Source organism: Tupaia chinensis, unplaced genomic scaffold (assembly GCF_000334495.1).
Source record: "Tupaia chinensis unplaced genomic scaffold, TupChi_1.0 Scaffold000062_1, whole genome shotgun sequence".
NCBI classification, from domain to species: domain Eukaryota; kingdom Metazoa; phylum Chordata; class Mammalia; order Scandentia; family Tupaiidae; genus Tupaia; species Tupaia belangeri.
Window position 1 is genome coordinate 244304 of NW_006159520.1, and position 21375 is coordinate 265678.

General features: G+C 38.8%; 1 protein-coding gene across 2 annotated transcripts in view; it reads left to right on the forward strand.

Moving 5' to 3' along the window:
• FMN1 (formin 1) overlaps positions 1–21375 on the forward strand; it is a 491267-nt gene that overhangs the window by 192461 nt on the left and 277431 nt on the right. The gene's annotated exons all lie outside the window — the stretch shown is intronic.

Consider the following 21375-nt stretch of genomic DNA (forward strand, 5'->3'; position numbering starts at 1 on the left):
GACATGAGAGAGAAAGAGAGAGAGAGAGAGAGAGAGAAAGCAAGCCTCCAGCTCCAGGACTCGAACCATGGTCAGCCATGTGGGAGTGTCCAGCACATTAACCACCATGCCACCTGCTGGTCTCCCCATAACCAGATCTTTAATAAATCCATGAAACAATGTTAGGTTGTTGTAAAAGTCATGATATATTTTTCTGTTTTGTTTCCTATGCAAAAATGTATCATGACGTTGCCAACAACCCATTAATTGTAAGGCCCCCATTGTGAGAACTTTTAAAAGTTGATCAAAAATTCAGTAAGAGTGGGACCAGCAGTTAGTGTATATCACTGGACTCCCAGGTGGTTGATCACAGTTCGAGTCCTGGACCCGGTGGCTTGAACTCATGCCGGGGGTGTGTGTGCGTGCGAAGGAGAATGTAGGAGAGGGGATTGCAGCGTGGCCATCCCCCCGGGGGTGATTTCTTGCTTTCTGTCTCTCTGTCTCTGTCTGTCTGGCAAGCGCACATGCCCTATGGCAAAAACCTCTCCAAAAAAAAAATAATCAGTAAGAGTCACAGCATAGATTCATAGGACATGACCTTTGGTCCTTTGGGGCTCCAGGGATCTATAATGTGATTTTCAAGGTTACCTTTTGTTGTTACATTTATCTCTTGTTGTCCCTGACCTCTGATCTCTAATTTTTTTTTGATGACCACCTGGGTAACCCATTCTAATTTCAGCCCCTCTTCACCTCCGGTGGCACTTGTTCCCATTTCAATCAGCTGATGCATCTATGTCAACATCCTGAACCTTATATTTACTTAAGGAGCCTTTAGTTTTAAAATAATTATAATTTACCATTTCAGTTTCTGTTTGCCACCTTCTATCACTCTAGCTTTCTCTCCCAGCTCTCCCAAATCACAGATCCATTTTCTTCCTCTGGGGCTTGTCTCCAGACATCTTTCTCTGTGTCGATGAACCCTTCTGTTTTCCCCTCTTACTTTGAAGCATTGAGACTCTATGATGTCACATTCTTGATGTCATTGATTTCTTTTCCTCATAGCCCTGGGTAGCAGAGATCTGGCAACCCCCAGTCCCGGAGAGAGCCAAACGTTTGTCTTTTCCTACCTTTATCTAGACTGTAAAATCCATCAGAGAAAATCATAAAACTGTCAAGACTCTGCCACTGTGGATTCATGGTCTCTAGTTACAGATGCCCCCCCCCCCCACACTCTCACTACCCAGATCTAATATGTGTTCCTAGTCTTCAGTGTTTTCTCAGTAGCTGCTATTTAAAATATTCTTCCAGCCCCTTATAACACCTATTGGAATAGTTCTCTCTCTCTCCCTTTACTCTGAAAATTTGACCTCATTTAAAAGCCATAAAGAGACTTCAAAGTTTGGTGGAAAATATCTTAGGCTGGTGGTTAGGAGACTTGCACTCTGTGAACAGCCATGTGATCTTTTTTCCTTGTGTGGTCACAAACTATTTTTGTTTGCATATAGATCTCAGATTTTCTATGCTATAAATCAGATGAGCCAGTATTTTGGGTATTTGTTTCTTTGTTTTTTGTATGTATTTTTGAGGAGAGGATCTAAGTGACCCATGGAATTCTGTCTTTAAGAGCCTGTGATTATTTTTTTTGGAGAGGTTTTTTTTGCTATAGGGCGCGTGTGCTCACCAGACGAGAGAGAGAGAAAGAGAATGAGAAATCATCCCCAAGGGGGATGGCCACGCCACAATCCCTTCTTCTCCATTCTCCTTTCGGGATCTTGGACACGAATGCACACGTGCCTGGCATGAGTTTTAAGCCACTGGGTCCGGGACTCGAACCATGATCGACTACATGGGAGTCCAGTGACATAGCCATTATGCTAACTGCTGGTCCCAAGAGTCTGTGATTTTTTTCATGGTTTTATTTATATTGTGTGTTTCTTCAAAGGAGATATGCAGATAGAGATTACTTTGGACAATGTTATTTCTTAGGTAAAACAGGAAAATTCTCACTCGTTACAGGAACCAGAGAGTCATGTTATCTTTTTGTGATGGTCAATTACCAGTTTTCTATTTTATTGTTTTGAACTAGTAAAAATGACATTTTATGATTTGGGCTATCATTGTATCCATAAGAAGGTGGCATCTGAAGAAACTTTTGAAGTGAACTTCTCTGTAATAGAATTAATCAGGACTTTGCCCTGAATCTCAGTCTGGGGTGTCTGAGGAAGACAGGTGTGTTTCTTGACCAAGTTCTGCTCTGAAGAGTGGGTGGGGCATGTCAAGCAGCTGCACCATACACTTTGCTACCAGAGTAAACATTCCTATGGAGTGAGTTCATATCTTTTGCATGATGCCCAGATGGTGCATTTTAAAAATGATAATCTGGCAGGTTAAACTGGGATTTGCCAGTAAAGTGGGATTGCTTAAAAGATCTTGCTTTTTGTATTTCTCCTCCATCTGTAGTCTTCTCTGTATCTTTCTAATATATGAGGATTCTTTCCAGAGGCTAAAATTTCACAGAAATTGGAGTAAGAGTAGGAAGAACCCAATTTCTTTATTTTAGCTTTCAGCTCAGTACAAAATTCACTTCCATGGTCTCCTCAGCTTGGACAGAAGAGAATTTGGAGTTAGCAGCAAATGAAGGGACATACATTTTTACAACTTAGATAGATGTTACCTTCTAGCCATCTCATACACCATTGTTTAGAATAACTAACAAAAACAGCAGTTTCAACCTCGGCTGCATATCTGAATCAACTGGAGTGCTTTAAAAAAAATACCAAGGCCTAACATGTATGATACCAATGAAATCTTATCTCAGGCATCATGATCCAGGCCTAAAATAGTTTTAAACTGCCCAGGTGATTCCAATATGTGGCTAATGTTGAAAACCACTGGAATAAAGGCTTTATGAGGCAGGGCAGATAACAGGTTGACTGAGGGTGAAGTTTTGGCTTTTCCTGTGAGTTAGTTGTAGCTCCAGTTTATCTTTTATGATTTTGAGGTTCATAACACCATAACAAGATCACAGGTCATCTGTGCTTGACTGCTTTTTCAGAAGCATGTTATTACAACCTTTGAGTAGCAACTCTATTTTGCCTGTGAATCACCTGCTTCATCTGCTGTTTGTGCTCTTCCTAACCCTTTACAAGAAGGGAAGGTGGGTACTGTATATATTGGGTTGTCAGAAAAGTCATGGCATTATTTTTATGTTTTTCTATGCAAAAACGCATCATGACTTTTTTCACAACCCAGTATTTGTGTGGTATGTGTGTTGTCTATATTTCATTTGTCCTGTTCATTTGGAAAACTAGGTACTCACTCACTGTATGGAGAAGTCAATTATATAAAAAAGGGTCAGACCTGGGGGAAAAATAAAAGTAAACACCTACCCAAAGCAAACAACTAAATCCAGATGATTTTTTTAACAGCCATGTTAAACTGAAGTGTCTAGAACCAATTTCTTGCTAGCTAACTAGCCAAATGATCTGATTCACTGTTTCCTCTGAGTGAATATAAAGTCCCTAATTGCTATAAATTTCTGGCCTGTTGTGGTTAGTTTCCACCGAAAGTGCTTAGAGATACTATGAAGAGTTGCCAGATACAATATAGGCTGTTCAGTTAAGTGTGAAATTCAGGTAAACAATTAATAATTGGTATAGGTATGTCTCATTTGAAATATCGCATGAGACACACTAACTGAAAAATGATCTGGGGCCAGCCTCTGGCATGGTGGTTAAGGTGGCTAGATCCTACATGGCTGACTGTGTGGTTTGAGTCCTAGACCTGGTAGGTTAAAAAACATGCCTGGCTCATCATGTATGTGTGTGCCCAAAATCCTGAAAGGAAGAAGACATGGAAAAGAGTTGCAGTGTGACCACCCCTCCAGGGGAGGTCGCTTCTTACTACCACCTCCCCTACTCTTTCTGTTTCTCTCCAGTGAGCACACACCCCTCTGGCAATTTTTAAAAAAATTACGTTGTTTATCTGAAGTTTACATCTAACTTAGTGTCATATATACAGAGACAGACATAGAGACAGAAAGCGAGAAATCACCCCCCAGGGGGGATGGTTACGCAGCAATCCCTTCTCCTCCATTCTCCTCTTGGGATCTTGGGCATGCACGCACACGCGCCCGGTGTGAGTTTTAAGTCACCGGGTCCGGGACACGAACTGCGGTCGACTACATGGGAGTCCAGCGACATAGCCATTACGCTAACTGCTGGTTCCCAAATGTCCTATATTTTATTTGCTAAATCTGGCAACTCTGCAGAGGTGGGGGCAGTGCACGAGAGGATGTGAGTGCTGTCCACTCTCTCTGGGCAGAGTACCCTTGATGTGATCCTACCTTTCCACCTGTTCCTACGGTGAAGCTGCCACCTACCTGTCCACCTATAACTCCTGTTTTGCTGTTTTTTTTTTTTTTTTCTTCCTATTTACCGCTTGTACGTTCTCATCCTTGGCATTAGGATTGAGAGATGCAGGCTTGAAAATAGCACGTGTGCACACATGCACATTCACACACAACTTTAACTCTTAAATTCTGAATGGTAAAAGCATGCAAGTTAAGACCTTACATTCACGGGCAACAAGCCTGTGGCAGCTGCAATATGTTACATTTCTGAGTACTTTTCCACCAGGTGGGAGGCACAAGTGTCCTGTCTCTTAGAAACCTGGGCAGGTGGCCTAGCCTCCTGGGTACGTGTCTGGCCTAGTTTATGAGAAAATTCCACTCTTATTCAAGTTAAATCTGGCTGACTTTCACCTGCCTCTCCAGGGACTGACCTTGAGCTCTCTGTCCTGAAGTTCATTTTTAAGCTTTAAATAAAGGACTCTGTTAGTTAGTGAGTCAGAGAACAGGGAGCTTCTGCTGAACTTTTCAGTTAAGCATCTGGGCAGTGTGTGCCATCATGACTGGGCTATAGCATGGGTTTTATGTGTTTTAAAAGTCTGTAAATATGGCATCCTACTATGTATATTTTTCAGCAATGTTTTCTCTTAAAACTAATATGTTAGATTTAGCTGTGTTGGTATGTATAGTTCTAATTTATTTTAATGCCTGCATAGTACCACTTTGTGTGACTATACCACTTGGTATTTACTTATTTGTACGACTATTGATGGAAATTTAAGTTTATTCCCATTTTTTCCTAAAAAAAGTTTATTCAGCTCATTCAGGAAACATTGTAAAAATAAATTTCAATTGCAGTTCACATGTATCAAAAATTTAGGTAATATTTATATTAATAACTTACAGATACAAATGAATGATAAACTACAGTTTCATAGAAGATTGTAAACATATTGGACACTAGTCAGTCCTTTTTTCTAAGCAAAGCGCTCTTTTGATGACAGATAAATGAACAGATACACTATTGCAAACTATTTCAGACAATACACAAAGGTTTGATTTGGTTTTCTCTTATAAACAAAAGTTTATCATTTATAACTTTTTCTTTATTATTATTATTGTTATTTTTGTCTCATATTCACCATCAACTGTCCACTCTCTACCAAATATTTTCCCACCTTAATGTCACAAGGATCCATACCAATCTTCTTCACTATCACATCTTCAGATTTCTCAACCTCTGCCGTAAAGTGCAGACACTTGGTACAAATTGAGTGAGGATATCAGTATGTATCTTTTAAAGTCTGGCTCACTTCACTCATCATTAAATCTTCTATATTTACCCATTTTGAACTGAACAATAGGATCTCATAGTTTTTATATAGCGCTATAATATTCCATAGTATATGTATATGCCAAAGTTTTTCAGTTCAGTCGTTGGTTTTTGGACACTTGAGTTGGTTCCATGTTTCAGCAATTACAAATAATGCTTCAATAAACATGGATGTGCAGATGTCTTTCCAACTGAGTGTGTTTTATTGTTTGGACAGATATCAAGAAGTGGGATTGCTAGGTCTTATGAAAGTTCTATTTGTAGGTTTTTGAGAAATCACTATATTGTTTTCCAGAAAGGCTGAACTAATTTACGTTTCCACCAACAGTGTAAACGAGTTCCTTTTTCACCACAGACTTGCCAACATTTATCATTCTTTATTTTTTTTATCCTAGCCATTCTAACTGGGATTAAAAGATATCTCATTGTAGTATTAATTTGCATTTTTCCTTATGATGGGAGACTTTGTACATTTTTTTTCATATGGCTCTTGGCCATTTGTAAGTCTTCCTTGGAGAGTTGTCTGTTCAGTTCATTTGCCAATTTCTTTTTCCAAGAGAGGTTCTTGCTGTAGGGCGTGTGTGCTCACCACGGAGACAGAAAGAAGCAAAGAGAATCCCCTAGGGGATTCTCCTCCATTCTTCACTCAAGATTTTGGGCATGCACACACATGTGCCTGGTGTGAGTTTCAAGCCTCCAGGTTCAGAACATGAACAACGGTCAGCCATGTGGGAGTCCAGAAACATAACCATTATGTCATCCACTGGTTCCAAGTTGCCCACTTTTTATTGATTATTTCTTTTTTCCCATGGGTGAGCCATTTTAGTTCCCTATATATATTCTAGATATCAATTTCTCATCTGAAGAATAATTTGTGAACATTTTCTCCTATTCTGAGGGTTGTCTTTTCACTTTAGTTATAGTTTATTTTGCAACCAGGAAACTTTTTAGATTGATATAATTCCACTTGTCTATTTTAGGGATGATTGCCTTTGCCTTAGTGATTATTTAAGAAGTATTTGCCTACTCCAAAGTCTTTAAAAGTTTCTCCTATATTTTCTACCAGTAATTTTGTGGTTAGAGGCTTTAAACTTCAGTCTTTGATTCATTTTGAGTTAATTCTAGTTTCATTTTTCCACAGATGGATATCCAATTCTCCCAATACTCTTTGTCAAAGAGACTGTTTTTCTCCATTGCATTGTCTTACATTGTTTATCAAAGATTAGTTGACTGTATGATTTGGGGTTTATTTCTGTCTTCTCTATTTTGTTCCATTAGCCTACGTATCTGTTCTTGTGCCCGCACCATGCTGTTTTGATTATTACTGCTTTGTAGTATACTTTAAAGTCAGACAGTGAGATACCCCCTAGTTTATCATTTTGGTACAGTATTGCCTTAGCAATATGGGATCTTTTTTGATTCAAAGTTTTTAATTGTTTTATCTGTTTCTGTGAAGAATGTCTCTGGTAATTGTATTGACATTGCATTAAGCATGTAAATTATTTTAGTTTTCACTGTTAGAAAGAATGCTTTCCTAAGTGTTCATTTCAACATTTTTGTCCATTTGCAAACTAAGGTATAGATGTTAAAGAATTTCCGATTTTATTTATATGTGCCCTTAAATTTAATAGATATGGTCAATGGTATCTGAGTTAATTTGTAATGAACACTCCTGTCAACAATGTGTGAAATTCTTATTCATTCTCATCTGCTAATAGTATCAGCAGTCTTTTTAATATTTTAAAATCTGGTGTGTATAAAACGATATTCTATTGTGATTTTTTTTTTTGAGAGAGATTTTTGGCTCTAGGCTTGTGCATTTGCTGGAGAGACAGAGACAGATAGACAGAAAATGAGAAATCAATCCCCAGGGGAAATGGCCATGCCTCAATCCGTTCTCCATTCTCTAGGGATTTGGGGCATGTACACACACGTGCCGGTGTGAGTTTCAAGCCACTGGGTCCAGGACTTGAACCACAGTCAACCACATGAGAGTCTAACACCGTAATCACTATGCCACCTACTTCCCCCTCCTATTGTAATTTTAATTCACACCATCCTACAATTAAGTACAATTCCCTTAAAGTATGGCACTCATATTTTTACTAGCCTAGAATTCTTTTTCCATGAATTTACTGTCCTAATTCAATTTTTCTATTGGTAACTTTTATTTATTTCTAGAATTTGTTTATGTCTTCTTCTCCATGCATATGGCTTATCACTTAAGTATTTTTTCTTTTACTATGCCAGAGGGTATGTGTGCATGTGATAGAAGAGAGAAGGAAAAAGAGAGAGGAAGAGAAAGTGAGAGAGAGAAAAAGAAACAAAAACAAAACCAAAAGGAACCCTCAATGGGACCTGGCTATGCTGAAATTCCCTTTCTTCCAGTTTTCTGTCCCATCTGGATTCTGGGCACATGTATGTGTGCCATGTGTATAAGATTCCATGACTTCCTCTGCACAGTGCTTAACTGCTTTGCTATGGGGACAGCTCAGCTCATCCCTTTCTAATGATATCTCTTAACATGTGTAATTTTGGTAATTTTAACACAAGTGAATTTTAAAAACTTGTTTTCTTTTTGCTTTGCTAAATGTCTTGCTTCAACCAGCCAGTAGCATGGTGGTTAAGGTGGTTGGATCCCACATGGTTGGCTGCATATTTCAAGTCCCAGACTCGGTGCTTGAAAAACACACCTAGGCACGTGTTCATGGGTATCCAAGGTCCCAAAAGAAGGAAGAAATGAAGAGGTTGCAGCCTGACTATCCTTCATGGAGGGTGCTTTTCACTTCCCCATCTCCAGTAACCACACATGCCCTCTGGCAAAATTATAAATAGGTTAAATAAATTTATCTGTATTCCAATATCATAAAGATACCCTTTAAAAAAAAGATATTATTTCTTTTCTTTTTTAAGCTATATGGTGTGTGTACTTGCTGGGTAGAGAAAAAGAAAGAGAAAGAGAGAGGAGAGAGAGAGGAGGAGAGAGAGAGATATAACATGAAAAATCATCCCCAGGGGTACGGCAATGCTGTAGATTTTGGGTACATATATGCGCCCACCATGATTTCCAAGACTCTAGGTCCAGGACTAGAACTGTGTTGTCCATCATGTGGGATCCAGTTACCTTAACTACCATACCACTGACTGGCAGGATACTCTTAATATTCTTATGAGGGTTTTTCTGTAATGCTTTTCACATTTAGATTTTTACCAGTAACTCACTAGAAGAGATCTTGACTGTGATGATTTTTAATCTACTAAAAGTGATTCTTAAAATGTGAATATTTTTCCCAAACTGGAATTTATGTAAAAACAACCTATCCTTCCCTCACAAATATTGATGTACCCTTAAATCACATATTACATTTCCATATGCGCATGGCAGTATTTACATACTTTCTTTTCTATTCTAGTTTGTGGTATATATTGTTATCCTTATATCAATGCTAGAGTTTCTTAATTTTGAGTCTTTCTTGTTATCTTTGTCTGTGCCATACTGCACTTTTAGTTAATCATTCGGGATCTTTTACTCATGAGTTCTTTCCTTCACTGTGTCAGAGTTTATATGGCTCTTGAATTTTTCATTTCAATTACTTCTATTCTGTTTCTAATATTGCAGAACTTTATAGCATTTATAGCACCTACTACTGTTTCTTCTTGCCTTTTTTTTTTTTTTGCTTTGTTTTCAGTGTGCTATTACTTGTAATAATTGTTTATAGTGGTTGCTATTCTTAATCTTGTTATGGATTCTAAACATTACTATAATAAAATGTTTTAAGTATATTTACTATTTAAATCTTTTATTGGATGGTATGATGTGACAATTGTTGATTTTGTTGCCTGTCTAGAGGCTTAGGTTTCTTCAGATGTTTTAGAAGTTTGGTTTATAGGTTTGTGATCTACAGGATAATTAAAAAAAAAAAAAATTCCTCCCCACTACTTTTATCCTTATTTAGAGTCATCTCACCTGAGACTCCCATAACTGAAGTTTGTCTCATGATGATGTTTTGGAATTCCTAACCCAAGGTGATGATGCAAATATCGCTGATCTCATCACTGGGGACAGGGATGAATAGGATGAAAGTCTGGTTTTAGTCCTTCTATCTGCTTATTTAGGTCCCCAGACAGCAGCTTGCAGCAACTTCCCTTTACCATCTGGACAACTGCACATCTGTTCCTTTTCTAAGCTGCTAGCCTGGCCCTGGTTTCCTTCCTCATAAGGGGTACCTTCTGCCCTGGTTGCTGTGCGGTAACCTAACCCCAGGCCGCTCTGCCTGCCTAGCCCGCCTCCAGAACTAGGGCACAAGCCCAGAGTACCATTTTACCAGTTTGTCCCATTTCTGCTCCTCTAAGATGTTATTCTGTTTCGGTACTCATTTGGACTTTTAAATTTCTTGCTTTATATTTCAAATTTCATTGCTATATAGGCTTAGGAGGGAGCTAAAAAAATGTGAACCTATAATTCCTGAATGTCTGTTGAGTCACTTTTAACTCTTTGGGAAACATCTGGTTGGAAATGACCCTATAGTTATTACAATTTTTCTCAGCTGGTTACAATATTCAAACTAGTCCACCTTTTTAAATTGGACAAAAGCAGTCATTTTACAACTTTGGCTCACCCTCATTTCTCCTCATTTTTCTGCCCAATATCAAATCCTTCATGTGTTGCCATGGCTGTTGGTGGTTAAAGTTGAAGAATTATGACTGCCACCTACTGATGGGAATTGGGTACTTTGCTGCCTAAATTTTATTCTAAGTAATGTGTGCTTTTCTAGAAAGTTTATTTCTTGGTTGTTATTTAATTGTTGTTGACTATTATTTTTAAAACTACATGGGTAGAAAATATGATAAGTTTTAGGGATCTCATGTTCCTAGAATTCTAAATTGCGTAGCATCTCTAAAAGTATGGAAATAAAGGTAAGTGACAAGGACAAAGTAAAAAGTCAAGTTATCCAAGGACTGGCAACTAGAAGTTGGTTTAATGACTTTTCTTCATGTTAAGCTATCCATCAAATGATTCCCTGCCCTGACTATGTTAATGAAACATATTCATTAATTTACTGACCTTTGTACCTGTTTTATATTATCGCCCCAGAACATAAAGACTCAGTTGCTCTTCTGAGCTTATTTTTTGAGTATTAAACAATGTGGATTTATTTATTTACTTAATTGCTTGTGGGCACATGTACTTTCCAGGGAGAAATAGAGAAACAAAGAAACAGAGAGAGGGAGAAGTGCAAAGTACTCCCCCGATGAGGCATAGTTGTGTCACAATCCTTTTACCTCCATTTCCCCATCCTGTGAAAATTTTGGGCATGCACATACATGTGCCTGGTGTGCTTTTTAAATGAACGAGGCCAGGATTCAAACCATAGTGGCCTTGTGGGATCCAGAAATACTAATCTGGCCAAAGTATTAAACAGTATAAATATATTCACTCTCTATTCCTTTTTTTTTTTTTTGGGAGGTTTTTTTCTAATGGCTATAGGGCATGTGCATTCGCCAGAACGACAGAGAGAGACAGAGAGATAGAAAGTGCTTGCCCAACAGACAGAGAGAGACAGAGAGACAGAAAGCGAGAAATCACCCCACAGGGGGGATGGCCATGCCACAATCCCTTCTCCTCCATTCTCCTCTCGGGATCTTGGGCACGCATGCACATGCGCCCAGCATGATTTTAAGCCACCAGGTCCGGGACGCGAACTGCAGTCAACTACATGGGAGTCCAGCAACATAGCCATTATGCTAACTGTTGGTCCTGTTCACTCTCTATTCCTTACCCTCTTCTGTTAAGCCCATTTCTATCTACAGTGATTGGTGAGACTCTATGTCAGTTATTGAAAGCTTCCGAAACACTGTGAGCCTCTAAATAGTGAACTTGGCTGGACCTTATGGTTTGTATGGTTTCATCAGTGAGTGCTGCAAGAATGCTGTGAAAGAAGACTTGCTAAAATTTTTAGTAATAAGCATTTATTTGCCTGGGTAAAAGCTCAGCTGTGGTTCAGGTAAACTATTTCGGGCTCTTTCAGACTGGGCTTGACTGTCCACTATGGCTAGGATTTAGGTCTGTTCCGTGTCTGTCTCTCTCTCTGGGATCCAAGCTGAATAGGTAGCGGCTACCCAGGATATGCTCTTCCTATGTGAAGTAGCAGGAGTACAGGAGGCAAGCCAAACCATAAAATCAAATATAAATCTCCTTGAATCATGTCAGCTTAAATTCCCCTAGCTAAGAGCAAGTGGCATGCCCCAGTCAAAAGTCGTAAGTATTCTATACCCTGAAGGAAAGGGAAGGTAGGATTGGATGAATAGTTGCTGAATATTGCTGATCCCTTCACATTGACATACAAAACAATCAGATGAAATCCATTTCTTAAGCAAACAAAGACTTAATGCATTAATGCTGGAGCATAAGTGCCGAAAGCTTCTTAGACATTTCAAATATGTATGTCTTCGAAAGGCTTCTAAGGTTGGAAATGTGTACTGTTTGTTTTTACCTATCTAATACTTAGTTGAGTGCCTGGGTCAAAGAGATACTAAGCCCCAAAATAAAAGAGGCTCTCAAGTACAATGAGTGTATTAGTCAGCTTATGCTGCTATAACAAAATACCGCAAACTTAGGTAGCTTGTAAACAGCAGAAATTTATTTCCCATGATTCTGGAAGCTGGAAGTTCAAGATCATTGCTGGCAGATTTATTGTCTGGGGAGGGTGTTTTCTGTTTCAAAGAAGAACACCTTTCCTCCGTGCTCTCATACGGTAGAAGGAACCAGCTAGCTCTCTTTTATAAGGGTACTGATTACATTCCTGATTACTATGTCCTTATGATCTAATTACCTCCCAAAAGTTCTCACCTCCTAATGCCAAGGCCTTGGGGTTTAAGATTTTTTTGGGGGGTAGGGGTGAGTGCTAAGATTTTAACATATGAGTTTCCAGGGAAAAAACCATTCAGGCTGTAACAGTGAGAAACTGGTGAACTTGGAGGGTTAAAGTTTCTCCCATCTTTGGATACTGGGATTTTTATATTTCTGAGCAGATAAATCCTGAATGTTCTTGAACAGGGAGAGAGTTTGAGAATTACAGTTTCTAAATGCATGGGATTTCTGGCAGTTTTTGTCCAATATTGTATTTTTCTGATAATGGAAACTAGTCTTCTTTCTGCACAAATGCAGAGCAATTTAATAGGTGGACTTTGATTCTTCCCTTCACGTCTGCATGACCTCTTCTTTTTTACAGAGGCAGAATGGACCCCCCTACTCAGAATTTGATTCAGATGCCAAGACCAATGATCATATGCACATGTGTGAATGCACACACTCACACACACACACAGAGGCATGGAAAGGTTTCTTACTCATGTAATGAGACTTCTGAGGGAACAAGTCATGCTTCCCAAGCTACTCTGAAAATGACTCGAGAGAGAGCAAGGGTAGGAGACTGGCTTAGAGTTCTTAGGGTGTTTAGGGGGTAAGGTTAGGCTGAGAGTTGCCACTTGTTTGTAGTAGCTTTTGCCATTTGACTCTCCTACAAGTATCACAGACTTCCTTACCAGATTTCTCAGATGTGGGGCACAGGGAGGAGGGGGAGGTGTGTCAGCAGTCAAACATCAAACAACAGAGTTGAGCGTCTTCCTGTTCTGTTCCTACCGTCTGTGTGATTGTTGAAGGTTGACGTCCGAGAGTTGTATCAACATTACAGGTGATGGGTAGCTTCTCACCAGCTGTCAGCCTGAGGTACTCCATTCAGAAGCCCTCCTGGCAGCTGTGGACTACATCCAACTCTTTTTTTTTTTCCTGGTGTCAGTGATTTTGAATTCCTTTCCACTCTTTCTGACAGGTCCAAAGGCTTCTCCAAAGCACATAGTTACGATGGACTATATTCTTTAAAGCCATCTGGAGAGGAAACAAATATAGAGGACCAAATATACACCAAGATCAGACTGCACGCTTTGCCTTCATATGCTTAATGAATATGAGAACTCACATTTGATTTTATTCTTAGATTTTGGAGCCAATTGCTAGTTTCATTTGCTTCCATGACGGTGACCATCTTCATCAGAGTTAAAGAGGGCTAGAGAGGGTTTCCATGTGAATGAGTTTGTCTGAATTTTTATTTGTCTCAGTAATCAGCATTTTTTCTCAAATATCATCCTTTAGGTATCAGCATCTTAATTTTTGACATGTTTTTGCATTGCTTTTACTTAAATTATTTTTTAAATCAATGTATTTGCTGAAATAAAGTAAACCTTATAGCTTATCTTAAAGTTCTCAAACCTTACTGTACATCATGATCGCTTGGAGGGCTTGTTAGCGCATCTCAGAGTTTTTGAGTCCAAAGATCCAGGGTAGGAGTAAGAATTTGCATTTCTTTTTTTTTTGGAGAGGTTTTTTGCTATAGGGCACGTGCGCTCGCCAGACAGACAGAGAGAGACAGAGAGACAGAAAGCAGGAAATCACCCCCCGGGGGGATGGCCACGCCGCAATCCCTTCTCCTCCATTCTCCTCTCAGGATCTTGGGCACGCATGCACACGCGCCCGGCGTGAGTTTAAGCCATTGGGTCCAGGACTCGAACTGCGGTTGACTATGTGGGAGTCCAGTGACATAGCCATTACGCTAACTGCTGGTCCCAAGAATTTGCATTTCTAAGACGTTCCAGGTGGTACTGATACTGCTGGTCCAGGGACCAAATTGGGATCAACCTTGTCTTAAAGTAAAAATATTTATTAAATCATTGGATTTATGTGCTGTTTTGATTTTTCCTTTATTTCACATTAAAAATAAATATTCAAGTTAAAATTAAGTCCAGTTATATGTTACAAAATGTGATCTTGCTAGTGCATGTGTTAAACTTGGGGAACACCGATGGTGTGTTTTCCAATTATAACTCAATGGTAGGGCCCTTTCCCTTTAAGACTGAAAATGTGCACTTGAAAATGTTCATAACAATGTGAGGCAGTGGGTAAGGCCAGTGAGAGGCCTAGACAGAGCAACTCAGAATCAATGGGTAGAAAAAAGTCTTAATTCTCATATAATAGGAAAAATAAGATATTTTCCAATTATCTAATCATAAACAACCTGGTTTTATCAATGTTATATGAGTGCGTGTGAATGTATGTGTTATGGGCAATGCTGGAAATGTGTAAGAGAGAGTATAAATAAGATTTAACTGAAATGGAGGCTGCAGGTCTCAAAGTCCCTATAGAAAAGATGGAAAAATTATAATCACATAATCCGATGGTAACTGCCATTATAACTCACATGTTTGCCCTGCCCCTAGGCTCATCAAACTTCCTTAGAATTAAAAATACTCAATACACCTTTTATAAAGTTAAAATGGGGAGGAGATAGCCCTATGGTCTAGTGGTTAAGGGAGCTGGATCCTACATGGCTGACTGAAATTTGAATCCTGTCCCCGGTGACTTGAAAAACACACTGGGTGTGTGTGCATGCATGCCCCAAATCCTGCCAGGATAGAGAATGGAGTAGAGTGCTTTGGGGTATAAGAGGGGCAAAACATCCAGTGGGTGGGTGCTTTCTCCCTCCCTCTCTAGCTCTGTCTCTAGTGCATACATGTGCCCTTTGGCAATTATTTTAAAAAAATTAAAAGAAAAATTATAGGAAAAAACTCCCTATTTTACAAATTATTCTAGTGTTTGGATAAAGCTAGCACATTTTAAGTTTTTAGGAATTTGGGGTTTTATTTGCGCCTGATGTGTATCCAACCAAAAGGGCAGTAACAAACAATAACGGAGCAAATAGAAACTTTGCACACTAAGTAACACAGGTTCTTTGGGTGTGAATGTGGTATTGGGATGTGGTTTTGGGAAAGTTGTCAGGCTGAGCACCTCAGTTTTCTCATCTGTAATGAGGGCCTTACTATGCTAGGGTTTAACCTTATAGATTTGGTGTGAGAGTGGCAAGGGTGATCTATGTTTAAAACTGTTCCTGAGAACTAGCACTCAGTAATGTCCATGACTCCCGTATAGTAAAGATAACTTCTTTTAATTTTTGATGAACTACAGCAATGGGCACTAAATGCCTTCCAAATTAGTGAAATCATCTTTAATTCTGCTCTTGGCAAATTGGAAGACACAAAGCCTGTAACAACATGGCAGATGGATGTTTTGTTACTGTTAGTTGACCTAAAGGAAGCTTTATATAACATAAAGGGAAAGAACCAACTAGACTAAGTACTTGACTAGAAAGAGCTTTATTATTATTTTAACATTTTGCCAGAGGGCTCATGTGCTTACCAGAGAGAGAGAAAGCACTCCCCACCCTCGCCATGGGAAATGGTCATGCCACAGTTCTTTCTCCTCCATTTCTCCCTCCTGTCAGGAATTTGAGTATATACATACCCAACATGTTTCTCAAGCCACCAGTGCTGGGACTTGAACCTCACCATTGACCATGTGAGATCTAGTTGCCAACTGGATGGCCCTTTTAAAGACATTCTTCAAATTTCTTTTTTTTTTTTTCATGGGCTACATAATTTTAATTCACTCATTAATTTCCAATGGGGCTAATGTGACTTTAAAAAGATCTGCCTTTTTAAAGTCCTGATGTTCAAAATCTCTATTCCTCTTTTTTACACATTTATAGGGTCCCAGAGATACTGAATTCCAGGGTCGAGTTCTCTTTTTAACAAGCACAAACACCCTTAGTCTCTATTTGCAGCCTCAACCTCACATCCTCATCCCCAAGATTTGCCCCAGATTGCTCTAAGACCTTTGCAAAGCTGAGAAAGTTGCAAGGTGGCTGGGGAGAGAGCAAGGACTGCCACTAATAAGACACATTTGGAAACCAGCTACTTAATGTTGGCTTCTGGACATTATTTTGAAACCTTATATTCTCTTAGCATGCTCTGTGAACCCTTGAAGTGAGCATTCTGTTAATAAGGACGTTGGCTCCCTCCTTCTACACACTGCCCAGAGATTCTATTTTATCATTCTTATTGGGATGGGGTGTGTCTTTCTGCCACCTGTCACAATGAGTCTGTTGGCCAAAATATTTACTTAAGGTAGAGATGAATCATTTTTTGCTAGGTGTTAGCTTTGCAATGATCTCCTTTATCAACTTGTTAATGAATTAGTCATAACAATATCTGTCACACCCATAGAAGCAAAATTTACACAGAATGAATCATTTTGAAAATACAAGCTATGTAGTTTCTATTTAGAATGTAGATACTATTCCCAATGGACATTCCAATTTTATAAGAACATAAGCTTAAGTAACCTACCTTGGACTAATCTGTGGAAGTTTGAAATTGATATTAGAGTTTATATCCTTACCATCGTTGCTTAGGACTCAACATTTATTTTAGACTCAAACTTAATAAATTGTAAAATACTTATGAATCTATAATTATAAATTATTTTATGAATCTATGATTTCTGTGCCTATGTAATATTATTTGATGTATGAGAAGACTGCTATAACCACTTAGCAAAACGAAAGCATTTTATTTTTAACTTGTTTTTTTCTTTAGAGAAATTTTTGCTAGAGTGCGTGTACTTGCCAGAGAGACAGAGACAGAGAGACAGAAAGCAAAAAAAATCACACCCAAGGGGGGGTGACCACACGGCAATCCTTTCTCCACTCTTCTCTCAGGATTTTTGGCACACACACATACACACTTGGTGTGAGTTTCAAGCCTTCTGATCCAGGCCTCAAAACCACAGTTGACCATGTGGGAGTCCAGTGACATAACCATTATGCCATCAGCTGGTCACTGTTTTTAACTTTTTAATGTTAGCTATACATGAAAAAAATCACATAAAACACATGTAACATCACCTAGCTAAATTATACCCCAACTCAATTTTTCTTTTCCTGGTAGTCTCCATATTCCTGACTTCTTGTTTTTTCTTTTTAGAGAGATTTTTGCTATAGGGTGTGTGCTCTCTTGGGAGAGACAGAGACAGACAGACAGAAAATGAGAAATCACCCACCAGCGGGGATGGCCGTGCTGCAATCCCTTCTCCTCCATTCTCCTCTTGGGATTTTGAGCATGCACACACACATGCCTGACATGAGTTTTAAACTACCAGGTCTAAGACTTGAATCATGGTTGACTACATGGTAGTCCAGCAATGTAACCATTATGCCATCCACTGTTCCCCATACTACTGACTTCTGTTAAGAGTAGTAGTTGTGGGACCAGCAGTTAGTGTAATGGCTATGTCACTGAACTCCCATGTATCTGATCGCAGTTCGAGTCCTGGACCTGGTGGCTTAAACTCGCACCAGGTGTGTGTGTGTGCATGTCTAAGATCCTGAGAGGAGAATGGAGGAGAAGGAATTGCAGCATGGCCATCCCCCCTGAGGGGTAATTTTTTGCTTTCTATCTCTCTGTCTCTGTCTTTCTAGCGAGCACATGCTCCCTATAGCATAAAAAAAAAAATAAAAAAAAAAAGAGTAGTAGTTGCAGGACCAGTGGATGGCATAATGGTTACATCGCTGGACTCCCACACAGTTGACTATGGTTCGAATCCCGGACTCAGTAGCTTAAAACTCATGCCAGGGTTGTGTGTGTGTGTGTGTGTGTGTGTGTGTGTGTGTGTGTGTGATATCCCAAAATCCTGAGGGACAATATGATTCCTTTTATGTAAATAAAAACATTAATGTTGATATGTTAAAATTAATTTTTTTGAGAGGTTTTTGGAGCACACATACCCTATAGCAAAAATCTCTCTCTCAAAAAAAAAAAAAAAAAAAAGAAAAAGAAAAAAGAAAGAATAGTATTTGTTTCATAGTTTTGTTGTTTATGTGTGGCCGGTATTGGGATTGTTGGTTATGGAGCTGGGATATTATCTTTAAGTCTATTAGAAAGTCCTAAATAGTTTCCATGGTAGTTGTACCAGTTTGTACTGCTGCCGTAAGTACATGAGTACTTATTGCTCCACAGTTTCTCCAACACTTACTTAGTTTTGTTAGATTCTGTATTCTTGCTTACTAACAAAAATGAGTACTTTCTAATATATTTACTTATTATTTGTGTGTCCTCTTTTTAGAATACTTATTGATATTTTCTGCCTACGTCTTCTATATTTTGTAAGATTTATTTATGTATTTATACTATATTTTGGTTGTCTGACTATATGTGTTTCAAGTATATTCTCATACTCTGGCTCTTTTCATAGTCTTTTCTCTCTATAGTATATTTTGAGAAAAAGTTCTTAATTTTAATTTATTCAAATTTATCAGCTTTTTTTCCTTTATATATAGTGCTTTATGAGTCTTAAGGAATTTCCTATCATGTAGCTATAAAAATAATATATGAACTTACAAAATATCTACAGTTTTGATTTTATAGTCTGGCTCTGAATTGACTTGCAATTGCTTATTACATGCTTTACAGTTGGGATCTAGTTTTATGTTTTGCCATATGAACAATCATTTTTCACAATCAATAGTTATTTAAAAGACCATTTTTTGTGTAAGCAAGTATTTTTAAGGTTACCTCTGTCATATGTAAGTGGCCACAAATTCATATTTCTGGGATCTCCATTTTCTATCTTGTTCATATATTTGTTATTCTGTTGATCAGCACCATGCTACTTTATTTTTTGTAGTAATAATAATAATTCTTATGAGGATATAAATGATCTTAATCTTCATTTTTGAGTGTTTCGTGGTTTGGATTAACATTTTGCATTTTCACACTTCAATATCCTTTTTTTTTTTTTTAGAGACAGATTTTTGCTATAAGGCATGTGTGTGCTTGCTGGAGAGACAGAGAGACAGAAAGCAAGGAATTATCTCCTGGAGGGATGACTACACCACAATCCCTTCTCCTCCATTATCCTCTTGAGATCTTGAGTACCCTGAGTACCCACACACATGTGGCTGGGGTGAGTTTTAAGCCACCAGTTATGGAATTTGAACCATGGTCAACAATGTGGAAGTCCAGTGAAATAAACATTACACCATCTTTTGTTCTCACATTTTATTAAGAGCTTCTTAGGTGCAAACAAAACAACCCTCATGAAATTTCAAAGGACTGCATTGAATCTATAGATCGGTTAGAGAAAGTGAGCACCTCACAATATTGAGTTTTTTTTTTTTTTTTTTGGAGAGATTTTCACTGTAGGGCACGTGTGCTCGCCATACAGACAGAGAGAGGAGACATAGAGACAGAAAGCGAGAAATCACCCCCCAGGGGGGATGGTCACGCCGCAATCCCTTCTCCTCCATTCTCCTCTCGGGATCTTGGGCACGCACGCACACGCGCCCGGCATGAGTTTTAAGCTACCGGGTCCGGGACACGAACCGTGGTCGACTACGTGGGAGTCCAGCGACATAGCCATTACACTAACTGCTGGTTCCCCACAATATTGAGTTTTATAAATAAGAAATATGGCTGGCTCACTTTCTGTATTTCTTGGTAAAATATTTCTATTAAGTGTTGCTATTTTCTCATGAGGTATTTATGTATTTTTATTATGGTATTTACTTGATACTGTATTTTCAGGAGTACTGTAAATGTTATCTTTTAAGCTTTCTTTTTAAAAGTATTTATTGCTAGTATGAGGATTTCTATGTATTTTTATTTCTATCCAGCAACTCTGCCAAACTTGCATATCAGTTCTAACATATACTTTTTAATGGTGTGAGCATGTTGGGAGGATGTACAAGTACTTAGAACAATGCCTGATATATAGTAAGTATTCAATAAATGCATGGTAAATGCAGTCCAGTATTATTGTCTCCCCTGTTAGCAGAGATCTTAAGATAGCAAATAACTTGACAAGTTCAAAGAATAGCAAGAAAGCCAGTGTGCCCAGGATGGTATGAGTGAGAGGAAGGAGTAATATGAAATGATAGGGAGAGGTATGTAGGAGCCAGATTTTGGGCTCCCGCAGAGAATTTTGATTTGACTCTCCATATAGTATAGAAAGCCAGAAATGAGACGTCATCTGGTTGATGCTTTTAATAGATCACATAGTCTTTGTGAGGAGAATCACTTATGGAGATGGCAAGAGTGAGAGCAGGCGACTCTACTAGAGGGATATACTTCCGTAGTCTAGGGCGCAATGGCGGTGGCTTAGACTATGGCAGTGGTTGTGGCAATGAGGACAAGTGGTTTGAGTCAAGATATGTTTTGGATGTAGAACCCACAGAACTTTCTAATGGATTCACAGATCAATGGAGCATGTTCTCCATAGGAGCAGTGGTGTGGCTCCTCCTATCAACAGCACCACTCCTCTCTCAGTGTGGCACTACCACAGATTTCCTTTATCTGTTCTTGAAAAGTAAACACTCATGCCTGTTTTTGAATTCCACTTGGAGAAACAGCCTTTTACACATTTTAAATAAGTTTTTTTTCCCTCATAATCCCAACACATTTAAAATAGCTGGCTTATCTAAAAGAAAAATGTGTACTTTAGTTTTTTGCTTCATGATTCGCTGTACCACGAATGGTTCTGTGACCCCACATGCTTATCTGTTTTGTTGGAAATAAAAACCGTCTTGGCTCCTTTGTGCTTATGGTTTTAGCAGTTGGCTCGAGTTCCGTGTACACTTGGGACTTACTGTTGGAATAAACTTTATTAGGTTCACATTAAAATTGGACCAGAAATTTAGTTTTGTCCTCCTTTCAGCCTTAATTCACCCTAAAATCTCTCATCCAAATGACAAATAGTCTTGGCATTTCGAGGCGATCGAAAGATTAAAATCAGCCCTGGGTGCTTATTTAGCCTTACAGCCAACAGGGT